The sequence below is a fragment of the Vigna umbellata genome, chromosome 2, assembly GCF_029865625.1.
Source record: "Vigna umbellata cultivar VRB3 chromosome 2, Vumbellata_1.0, whole genome shotgun sequence".
Taxonomy (NCBI): Eukaryota; Viridiplantae; Streptophyta; class Magnoliopsida; order Fabales; family Fabaceae; genus Vigna; species Vigna umbellata.
Window position 1 is genome coordinate 37,505,853 of NC_142166.1, and position 13,566 is coordinate 37,519,418.

General features: G+C 33.2%; 1 pseudogene; it reads left to right on the plus strand.

The window, feature by feature from the left end:
* The first annotated feature begins 498 nt into the window (after positions 1-498).
* Positions 499-951, plus strand: LOC124820946 (uncharacterized; annotated as a pseudogene).
* The last annotated feature ends 12,615 nt before the right edge of the window (positions 952-13,566 follow it).

Genomic DNA, 13,566 nt, shown 5'->3' on the forward strand with positions numbered 1-13,566 from the left:
GGTTTAATCATTCACGAAGTCCCTTTTTTCGCGTGAAATCTCAATTTAGTCCCTTTGTTTTTGGAAATCTCAATTGGATCCCAATTTTATGAAAATATCAACAATTGGATCCTTTCCGTTAAATTGTCTCCAACGACGTTAGTGTGTGTTTGACGTGACACGCTGTAGTCAGTTTCTTAACTGACGTGGCTGACTGAAGTAGGGCAGCTGAAGCACGTGGATAATTCAATTTTTTAAGTAAAAAGAAAATGAAAGTTTTAAAACAAAATTGGGATTGAGAATGTTATTTTATCGAATTAGGGATTGAGATTCTTCTGAGTTTTTCTAGGGTTCGTCCAAAGTTCAATCCAGTTCAGAAATTGGGGTATCATTTTGGGGATTTAGGGTTCAATCCAAGTTTGTAGTTTTTCCACAACTACACGCTTTGGACTTTTCGCAAGCACCTTGTATTTCTACTTTTGGCACATTCAACACCCTCTCCTCACACCATTGCCGATCATGGCCTCTGAGTACACCTGCACGGCGTGCAGCTCCAACCTCAATCTCAACTCCGCCTACGCCTTCCCTCGGACTTCTACTTTGAGGCCGGAAACAAAGACTCCATCTCTTTCTCCACCGTAGATGAAGCCAAGTTCAAGTTCGAGATGGAGGACAAGATTCACCCCTTCTTCGAAACCGTCAACTACTGGGGAATTCAGAGGAAGAGAACCAAGATCAAGTGCAACACCTGCTCCTCTCTCCTTGGCCATATCTACGACGACGGTCCACTGCTTACCAATTCTCCCGGTCAGTTTCACATGGGACCCAGCCAAGTCATCCCCCGAGCACCAAGATATAGGTTTAAGACCAAAGCCATCACAATCTCTTCTACTTAATTTCAAACTATGTCCTTTGTTATACAGACCACCGTAGCTTATAGCTTCTGTAATATTGTACTCTTCTCTTTGAATTTGTGTGTGTACATTTTTGCTGTTACTATATGTAATCTACGTTCTTGATTGACATTTTGTGTTTAGAATCATAATAGAACACTGGTTTATACTTCGATTACAGATTGCATTGCAAATTGCATCTGTCAAGGTCAACTTGGATTAAACCCTAAATCCCCAAAATGATCCCAATTTTGCTTTATTACTTCCATTTTCTTTTTATTTAAAAAATTGAATTATCCACGTGCTTCAACTGTCCTACTTCAGTCAGCCACGTCAGTTAAGAAACTGACTACAACGTGCCACGTCAAACACACACTAACGTTGTTGGAGACAATTTAACGGAAAGGATCCAATTGTTGTAATTTTCATAAAATTGGGATCCAATTGAGATTTCCAAAAACAAAGGGACTAAATTGAGATTCCACGCGAAAAAAGGAATGATTAAACATATATATATATATATATATATGTATATTCTATACAATTTTATTATTTTAAATATTAATTAAACAATTTTTATATAAAATCAAAAGATAGTAAAATAAAACATAATATTATGTATGCAGTATTAAAAAGATATATATTATAATGCCTAAAAATTAATAATATAATTTTTTTATATAACATATATTTATTTTTTATTTTTTATTTTTTATGTTGTTTATGGTAAAACTTATTTATTTGGTCTAATCATTATAAAATTAATTTAAATGTTTTTAATGTAAAATAAATGAAATATGTTAATTTAAAATTATATTTAGATATTATAATTTTGATATGACATGATATTATTTAATATTTGGTCTCATTCTCCTATTCAAGTGTTTGTTTATAAAAAACAAGTTTGAAAATATTCCTTGAAATGGTGGCGTCAAACTAGTTGCAACACATTATGGATAATTATGGGCATTTTTAGCAACTGGTCTTTGAATCCTTATGGCTGAATGTCCCCACTTTTTACATCACTCCTATTATGTATGTTAAAATTATTTCTATTTCTCTAAAGAATAAGAAGATCTAGATATATAAGGTTAAAGGTAAAAAGTTGAATATATATAAATTTATATCTCTATCTTGTTAAGATTTTATATCTCTATCTTGTTAAGATTTAGTAGAAATTAAGTACCTCTGAAATTATAATAGAATTAAAATTTAAAGGGATGTCACATACATATTCTTTTATTTATAATCAAATATCAAAAACTAAATTATAATTGTGACATCCCAAAATATATAGCAAAGTATATACGTAGAATGCATCGATTATAATAATAGAAACAGTTAAGGGTACACAATAGATGGAAATAAGGAGTACAGTTATCCAAGTCTGGCTGGAAAACTTTAAAACTTAAGTACAAGTTCATAATTCTCCAAAATACAAGACTAATGAAATTTTAAAGGGACCTAAAAAGTTTCCCGAAATGACGGATCATGATAAAATGAAGTCTAGAAGTCTTTCAAAATGAAAAGCTATTTAACATAAGAGCTGGTAGAAATCCTAAGCACTAGGTGCAGGGTCTTCCTCAACTTCCAAAGCTTGCTCCAAAGGTACATCATCACCTACTGCTCACATCCAAAGGATTGGATGATCATCGCAAGGGGGAAAGCAAACACATGCAACACATACAAATGCAAGGGTGAGCTAGGTCTCAAACAATCATACAATTCATTTTCAACCAATCTAGCATTTACCAGAATATCCATACACATAAGTCATCATAAACATAAGCATTTATTTCATAAAACTCATCAAGACAAGCATCCTATCATGTTAAGACTCTAGACATGTCCGGACATAGAATATATGTAGAGCTGGGGCGGGTTGTGCACTTGTGATGGCCTCTACTGCTTTGCAAAGCCATTGCCGAGGGGTTCCACCCGACCATACACAAGGCTAATCCGTTATCGCGGAATAGACCTCCAGTGATAGCGTCTACCCTAGGACCTCCCACTACTCCCACCACACGCGTCAATCCTCTCTAAGTGAGAATGAAAAACCGTTGGAGTGTTAGGGATAACCCCCCATATGGAAGCCTCTTACATTCATTCAATACACTAACTGATCCCACCGAGGGATCTAAATTTCCGATTAAATCCGACCATTTTAAATGTCATGATATTCCTTTTGGATCAACAATGTACATCACAAACCACTTATAACCATACACTTTCAACCAATCTGAATCACATGAAGATGCATTCATAAATTGTAACCGAAATATTTAAATAGCATCACTTACTGGAATAAGAGAAAACATAACAGAAAATATCACCACTGGACGAACACTATATGGACGAGCGCCAAAAGCCCTTGGATGGACACTGTTTGGACGAACGTCCTAACCCATTGGACGGACACTATTTGAACGAACGCTGTTACTCTTAGTCGAGCACTATTGGGACGAGCGCTGTTAATGCAAGCGTTCCATGAACGAACGCTGTGAGATCAAACACTAGGCCGAACGTCACCAATATGGACGCTCGCTGCTACCTATGGACGCTCGCTACTAATTCAACCCCTGACCGAACGCTAATTAAACCTTCAACTGACCGAACGCTACTAAACCTTCAACTGACCGAACGCTACTAAACCAGCGAATGAACGAACGCTACTAACCAAGTTCCTAAACCATAACTTGAGCGATCGTTACTTAAACCAATGACCGAACGCCATTAATATCCTCCCCTAAAACCGAACGCTCTCCAGACAAGGACGAACGCTAATTGCCTAAACCAAAGCATGATTATGACCGAACGCTACTCAGCACATGGCATGACCGAGCGTTCAACTCCGACATGGACGAACGCTCAGTTTGCGCATTCTGCAGAATTTAATTCTGCAGAATTCTCAGAATCCTGCAGACTGTATCAGAATCTCCTTGACCATTTCTAACCACTTTTCTCAACTTCTTAGACTCTTAATTCTCGTTTTAGGCTTAATTAAACTTATCCAAATGATTCTAAACATTTCCACTACCATTTTTAAGTGATTAAAGTTCACTCTCAGCCCCAAAACACTAACTTCAACAACTTAGGGACCCAAAACCCAATCTTACCACTTTGCACCTATCTTGACCAATTTAGTGACTCAAACAAGTCACAATACAGTGGGTGAAACTGTCCCCACAGTCCAAAAACATGACCAACCTCATTTGCTCAAAATCACTACCTCACTTCCTCTAAAATGACCAAAAAGTGACCCTAAGACACTTGATTTTCCTTCCTATCAACACCACAACAAATTTTCCACACCAAAGCAGTTCCAACATACATAATTCATCACTCAAAATCATCCCAAACAGTTCATATCCATCAATCACCAAATTCACATAACACTCACACTTCCATACATGCATTTCAAGTTAGCAAAATCAAAATTATGCTTCCAACAACATACCAATTTGAAAATCATCATGCATTCACGTCATACAACTAAATCGAAAAAGAAGAACTAGCTCCCCTTACCTTAAGTGTAGACAACCAAGCTCAAGTAGGAACCCTAGACCACTTGCTTGCACTTTCAAAATGTTAGAATCACCTATAAATCATCAATTGATGATAGAAAACGAATCTTAGCACCACATAGAAGCTAGATTATGGAAGAAAACGAAATGGGTTGCATGCAACAAGTTCAATCACATGCTTACAACCCTAGGGCACATGAGAAAGGGGTTTTCTTACCGGTTCAGATTAGAGAAAATTGATCGACTAAGAGCAACACCCGCTACTTTGTGATCGTTGGGGCAGCACCTAATCGAGAATTTAATGGTTCAGTGTGAAGAATGGAAAAGGGAGAAGATATAGGAGGAGGAGAGAGCTTGCAGGAAGAGGAATGGTTTCTCAGACAAGAGAAATGAGTTAAAAATCAATGTTTCAAAACTAATGTAATTTTATTTTAAAGTACTCAACCTCTCATCTTTTGCCACTTGTCATCCCCTTTTTGCTGACTCAAATCCAAGTCTTTACAATAATTATATAAGAGTTAAATAAAAATATCAAATAATAATTAGATAGAGATGAAATAATTGTAAAAATTATTAAATGTATGTCTTTTAAATTAGAAAAATTAATACAAGTTTTTGGACTTGAGTAATAAATTAAAAGTATTTTTGTAAGTTTAGATGAGATAAAAACAAGTATTAAAAAGAGTATGAAGACGAGATATGTGCACATACTCATTTCTATTCCTATACATTCAATTTCAAACATTATCTATATTTATATTCATATTCAATCACTACAAAGATTTTATATTATATTCATATTCAATCAATACACAGATTTTATATTATATTCATATTCAATCAATACACAGATTATTTTTTATCAAAATCAGAACATATTTGGACAATATCTCCAAACATTCAAATTATATCATTTTTTAAATATTTTTATTTATTTTTAATATTAGATGCTATAACCTTAATTAATGTGAAAGAAAAATGTATAAAGAAATTTATATAAAATTTATGTGACAAGGGACTTTAATATAATGTAATTTTATGTGAGTTAATGGTTTTATAATAGAAATAAAATCTTTAAATCTAATTCGTCTTTTGAAATTAGTCAACTTTCAATAATAGTTAAATGATTTAATTATAGAATGATGTTAATTAAATTATTTAAGTAATATTTAAAATGTGTGATTTTGTGTATAACTACACAGATGTATTATGTTTTTTAAGAGAATGTTATCTTATATTATATAAGATAATATAAGATAACATATTCAAGAAAAGATTTTATATTATATTCATATTCAATCAATACACAGATTTTTGTATCACACTACTACAAAAAGCGGTATCTGACGCGCCAAATACGCTTCGGTTAAATAAAAACCGAAGTATAAAAACTGATATACCTCGGTTATTGGATGACCCGGGGCAGAATGCAGATATTGCCTCGGTTACTGGATGACCCGAGACAGAATGCAGATATGGCCTCGGTTCCTGGATGACCCGAGACCTATACCTCTGCACATAACACTGCAAATCAGACTGGGAGCTTTTTAAAAATCATTACTACCTCGGTTACCTACAAAACCGGTGCCTATGCACGTTTCAACTTCGGGTGTTTATTTGAACCGGTGCCATATGCTATTATTTCGGGTATAACTTTCGTGCCATATGCTATTCGTAGCCCAATCCTCTTCCCTCTCGTTCCCATTCTTATGCGCAGCTCTGCACTCTCGTCCTCCTCCCTTCCTCGTCGCGCCTGCCGCTTGGGGTTGGCCTCCTGCCGTCGTCGCGCGTCCAGTCGTCGTCGCGCGTCCAGCCGTCGTCGCGCCTCCTCGCATCGTCGCGCCTCCTCGCATCGTCGCGCCTCCTCCCCTCGTCGCACCTCCTCCCCTCGTCGCGCCTCCTCCCGTCGTCGCGCCAGTGCTCGCGCCTCCTCCTGTTGTTGCGCCAGTGCTCGCGCCTCCACCGCTCCAGATCCGCCGCTCCAGATCCGCAGCTCCAGATCCGCAGCTCCAGATCCGGCGCTCCAGATCCACCGCCTGCTGCCTCACCGCATCCTCCCCGCTGTCGTCTCTGTTGCCGTCATGTCGTGTTGTCCTGGGTTTTTGATCTTGATCCAGAGACATTTTTGTTCTTGGTTTTGTTCTTGATCTTGGGTTTTTGATCTTGGTTTTGTTCTTGATCCTGGGTTTTTGATCTTGGTTTTGTTCTTGATCCTGGGTTTTTGATCTGTCCCCGCTGTGAATCTTGTGCTTGGTTTTGTTCTTGATCCAGAGACATTTTTGTTGTTCTGGAGACTCTTTCATGGACTATTCGAAACGGTGGGACAGTATACCAGGAAATTAATTAAAAAAAAAAAATCAAAACCTTATGAGATCGGTTACAGTGGCTCAAGACGAAATCTTCTTCCTTTACGCCTCGGTTCATAACCGAGGCATAAAACCTACTTCCTTTTACCTCGTTCGTATACGCCTCAGTCGTAAAACCGGTGTTTATGATAAATAATAACCGGTGTTATTTCGTGTTATTGCACCAGTGTCAAAATCAGAACATAATACGATATCTCGAAACATTCAAATTATATTATTTTTTAAATATTTTTATTTATTGTTAATTTTTTTACATGAAGGAAAATGTTTGACTTTAAATTTATAAGTATCTAATATCGCATTAACTCTTTATTTAATATGTAATATAGAAAAACTCATCATTTTTGTTCTCTTTACTCCTTAATATTTGTTTCAACTTTTATTTTACTAAAATAAATTTTATTACTTCTCAATAATTTTACCAATTTAATTTTTTTAGATCTCCAAGTATCATAAATGTAACATCCCAAAAATATAGTGTAAAACTATATAATATAGAATCATCACATATATAATAATCTAGAACAATCATCTAATTATAATATAAAGTATAAACTTTTCCAGTTATCCCAAAATAATCATAGAATTTAAAATTTTATATACTGACAAACTACTGCAAAACTTTATACAATACTAAAAACAACTAGTCTAAGGTGACGCGTCATCTTCATCCAACGTCTCCTCCAAAGACACCCTATCTCCCTTTGCTCACACCCATAGGATGATCATTGCAGCAGAAAGAATACCAATATATACAAAACACAAACACACAACAGGGTAAGCTAGTTTAAACAAGATTAATCATATAATCATTTACTAAGTTTCATATAATCATACATATTTATTCACATCATATAAACTCTTCATACATGGCACTACATTGACTTTGACTGTCCAGACTTAGAAGGATTGCCGAGCTATGACGGGTCGTGCACTCGTGGTGGCTTCTACTGCTTTGCAAAGCCATTGTCAATGGGTTTCACCCTACCACACTCACAAGGTTAGTTTGTACCATGCCTTGGAGCATACTAGAAGCCCCCAAGACTAAGACTTCCTGCTACTCCTCACGACATGGATCAATCCTCTCTACTTGAGAATGAAAGACTATTGGAGTTTCAGGATAACCCCCAAGACTGTTCTTTCATTCATTCTAAATATACTTGAATCTCAACAAGAGAATTCCCTTTGGATCACAACATAGGGCACCACCATGTAATCTCTCCGTGAGGATCATGGAATTACGTCCATTAACCATACTTTGAAATCACATACTTTCACTTTATAACATAACTCGTGATAATAACCAATTATGTAATGCAATACAAACTTAAACATACTTCATATCGTACTCAACAATTCATTTAAATCAACTTAAGAATAAAGGAAAAGAGTGAACTAATCCTGGACCATTCGCACAACGCATACATTCGTAGAGCGAATCTATAGGTTTCTCGCACAGCGACCCAACTCGCTATGCGAATCCTCAAGCAGAGACCCACCCCTCATGACCATTCACACGACGATTAAACTCGCTATACGAATAAATCCTTAATTGTATCAGACCCCAAACCTCTTGCATAACGCCCCAAATCGTTATGCGAGAGCCCAGGCAGTGGCTCAAAGTCCCTAAAAACTCGCAAAGCGCACCTATTCGCTATTCGAATAAAATTGGCATTAGTCCCATACCCCACCCAATCGCATAGAGCCCTGATTCGCCATGCAGATCATTAAACAGAGAGCAACCCTCTCAAACCATTCGCACAGCGCGTCTATTCGCTGTGCGAATGCCCTAGTAGAGAGCATCTCGCCAGGGTGACTCGTTGTGTGAATCCTGTGTGAATCCATTCACACAGGGAGTCTGCATAATCTGTAGAACGAAATTATGCAAAAATATGCATATACATCAGCATCGTGTTGAAAAAAAGATTCAAAAACCATAAGTTGAGAAAACAGTGACAACAATGGTTGGAGGTTGGTCTTTATGTTTCTGCATTTTATATAATTTGAATGTGAATGTGTTCATATATTTTTGTTTGACATTTTTATATTAATTGAATCTATAGTTTAAATCTTTGATTTGGTATCATAGCAGGGTTTGTTCTCTACCTTGTCTTGTTCACCCTTTATATATATTGTGTTTATAATTTTGATAATTGTTTTGAAACTGGGTAAAAAGAAGAAAATATTTGTTTGAAGTTTCTGATGCCTTTTCATGTTTTTATGCTAAAACCATAAGGTGTTTGTTTAGGATATGCGTTTCGTAAACGCTTTCCTTTAGAACCCAATTGAAGGTAGAAAATGACTGAAACACATTATGTTTTGGTATTGCATTTTGAGCCTCTTAAGAGAAGAGAATGATTTACATGCCCTTAAATGTGTTTCAGTTATAAGAATCGTGTTTAAGTTTTATTTTTCTTCTTTCCATGCATATGCATTTTGGTTAAATTGCTTCTGATTCTTAACTGACGTTTGCTTCTCCTTTTATGGACATATATAAAATGCTATATATAAAATGTTATATATACACACACAGGGTTTGCTAACTGATGTAGACTTTAATTTTTTACAAATTTAATAATAATTAGAAGGAAAAATATATAACACAACTCTCTAATCAAAAATCAACATCAACATAATCAATTATTTTGTTATTAAACTGGAAAACAAATGAACGAACAAAGAAGAACAACAAATTGCGGTGTCGCGAGTTGTTGTGTGTAGGTAAGTAAAAATATGGAAATGAAAAAGAAACAAATTGGATAAGTGAGGAAAGTAGATTAAGGTTAAGCAAATATTTCTGATTTTTTCAATTGAGACTAGCGTAAGGATGACAGAGAAAATGTTGAAGTGAGACAGATGAAAGAGAAAGGGTTAAGAGGAATGAGAGAGACAAGTAAGGATTTGGAGTTTTTTTTTTAGTTTTGAGAATAAAAATTATAAATATATATATATATATATATATATATATATATATATATATATATAATATAATATAATATAATATAATGTATACATGTATATTCATGTATACATGAATATACATGTATACATTATATTATATTATATTATATATATATTTATATATATTTATTTATTTATTGATAGACATATTTTTTCTTGTTTTTGTTTGGAATATATGTAATTCAATTAAATTAATATTTAATGTTAGTATAATAAATTTGAATATTATTATCATTTGATTTTTATATTTATTTATTTATTGTGTTACTTTAAATATAGGATCTTTAGAGAATATTAATATTTAGTGATAAATATAATCTTTGACAATTAGACATATCCACAACATCTTTGAATAATTAAAATTATATTATAAAGGTTACACTAATGAAGGAGACAAGTAAGAATTTGAAGTTTTTTTATGTTTTGAGAATGAAAATTATTAAAATACCCTTAACCTTAAAACTTAGAATCCATAATACATTAGGATATTTTTGTCTACTAAAATTCAATACACATTACTAAAATGTACCAACTAAAAAATAGACATACGTAAATTAGCAAACCCATATATATATATATATATATATATATATATATATATGTGTGTGTGTGTGTGTGTGTATGTATATATATACACATATATATATATATATATATATATACACACATATATGTATATACATATATATACATATATGTGTGTATATATATATATATATATATATGTGTATATATATACATACACACACACACACACACATATATATATATATATATATATATATATATATATATATATACATGTATATACATGTATACATATACATATATGTATGTATACATATACATATATGTATGTATACATATACATGTATATGTATACATATATGTATATGTATATATTTATTGATAGACATATTTTTCTCTTTTTTTTATTTGGATTACATGCAATTAAATTAAATTAATATTTAATGTTAGTATAATAAATTTGAATATTACTATCATTTGATTTTTATATTTATTTATTTATTGTGTTACTATAAATATAGGACCTTTAATAGAGAATATTAATATTTAGTGATAAATATAATCTTTAACAATTAGACATATCCACAACATCTTTGAATAATTAAAATTATATTATAAAAGTTACATTAATAAAATATTAATTGTAATTAATTATATGTAATGTGATGAAATATATTTATAGGAATTTTCTTACATTTCTATGATTAATTAGGATAAAATATTTATTATAATTCTTAATCTTTTCACCGGAATTAGGAAATGTGACATAATTTAATAGTTTTATCATAAGGTTACATCAGTCTAATTGAGTAAGAATTAAACCATAGACAAGTTTTATGTTAATAGATTCATTGATAAAGATATGTTTTCATTGGTAAAACATGACATTTATTTTCTTTTCAAATTATGATAATGAACATGATTTTTGAATTTGCAGTTTCTCAATTTGTGAATATTTCTGATATCAAGTGTGTATTCCCAAGTTGAAAGGTGATAATTATAAGGTTTGGAAGGAAAGAGTTCTTCTTCATTTAGGCTGGATGGACATTGACTATGCTATTAGGAAACTAGAACCATCAGGTATTATTGAGACCAAAACACTCTAGATGCTATGAAAAATGGGAGAGGTCAATCGGCTCTCCGTAACATTCATAAAGACCAACATTTCTACTGGGATTCGGGATTCAGTTGACCAATATGAGAATGTCAAGGATTTACTAAAGGCTATTGATGAAAAATTTACCACATCTGATAAATCTCTTGCAAGCACCTTTATAATGTAGTTTTCATCCTTAAAGCTCACTAGAATTAAGGAGTGCATGATCATATCATGCACATAAGGGACATTGTGGCTCAACTAAAAGCTTTGGAAGTTACCATGTCTGATTCTTTCCTAAAACACTATATTTTTGTGCACTTTGCCTCACCATTATGCCCCTTTAAAATATCTTACAACATACATAAGGATAAGTGGTCCATTAATGAATTATTAATCATGTGTGTTCAAGAAGAAGAAAGGCTATTGATAGAAGGAGAGAATGTGAACTTGGCCACTTATTTTAAGAATAAGAAGAACCAAGCTAATAAGAAGGTAAAGATTCATGCTCAACCATTTATTAAGAAGGATTCCAAGTATTTCTTTTGTATAAAGAAGGAACACATGAAGAAGGAATGTCCAAAGTTTAAGTATTGGCTTGAAAAGAAAGGTAATTTGTCTACTTTTGTTTGTTATGAATCTAATATGACTAGTTTTAATCATAACACATGGTGGATTGATTCTAGATATGCAATCCATGTTTCTAATACTTTGCAGGGTATGGAAAACCTAAGGAAACCGATGGGAATTGAGCAATGCATTTATTTAAGAAGCAAGATGAGTTCACGTGTAGAAGCCATTGGGACATGCAATTTAGTTTTAAGTTGTGGTTTTATTTTATGTTTAGAAAAGACTTTTTATGTTTAGGAAAGACTTTTTTTGTTCCTAGTTTTAGCAAGAACTTGATTTCTATTTCACAACTTGAACCTTTGGGTTTTCTTTTAATTTTATGGATTCTAGTTTTACTTTATTGAATAAATCCAAAGTTATTGGCTTTCCTGAATTATGCAACGATCTTTACTGTATTAAATTACAAAACAACGCTATGCATGTTTCTACTGGATTAAAACAATTTGTTATGATTGAGGATTATTCTGTATTATGGCACCGAAGATTAGGACATATCTCCATGGAGAGAATTAAACGATTAATAAATGACAGAGTACTTGGTACTTTAAATTTATCTAATTTTGGAACTTTTGTGGATTGCATTAAGGAAAAGCAAACTAAGAAGTTCAAAAGAGGTGCTAAGAAAAGTTCAGGTTTACTACAAATTATTCATACAAATATTTGTTGTTCGAATATGGATGCAAGTAGTCTAAAACACTTCATCACCTTTATAGATGATTACCCAAGATACATGTATCTTTACTTACTTCATTCTAAGGATGAAGCCTTAGATGCCTTTACAGTTTTTAAGGTCGAAGTAGAGTTACAATGTAAAAAGAAAATTAAGATTATGAGATCAGATAGAGGTGGAGAGTCCTATGATAGATACATGGAGAATGGACAAGCACCTGGTCCATTTGTTATATTTCTTCAAGAACATGCGATTATTTCCTAATACACCATGCCTGGCTCTCTAGATAAAAATGGTGTGGCATAAAGAAGAAATCGAACCTTAATGGAAATAGTTAGAAGTATGGGGAGTAATGCAAAACTTCCTTAGTTCTTATGGACTAAAGCACTTAAGACGACTGTGTATATAGTAAACCAGGACCCATTAAGGTTGTTTCAAAAACACCCTTTGAGTTATTTCAAGGTCGGAAACCTAGTAACTATTGTCCAACTCATAACACTAGGATTGTAGAATCAAGAAATGCAAAGTTTCTTGAAAATGACTTGATTAGTGAGAGTGATTTAATTCAAGATGTTGATCTTGAAAAAGGATCACTATGAAGCTCAAACCTCTCAATCAAATGATAGATTGGTAGTTATACATGCCCCTTGAGTTCAAAAGCATATTAGACAACAAGTAGTTGAAGTTCCACAAATTGCTCAAAATGATAATATAGATCAAGTTGTTAATGAGGAGGAACAAGTAAATCTCGAACAACCAGTCGAACAAATAAGAAGGATTCTTTACAAATAATCATTGGTAGCTCATTTTGACTTTGAGTTACATCAAATGAATGTGAAAACAACATTCCTTAAAGATGATCTAGAGGAAGAGGTTTACATGAAACAACCTGAAGGATTTTTCTCTAGAAATAGTGAGC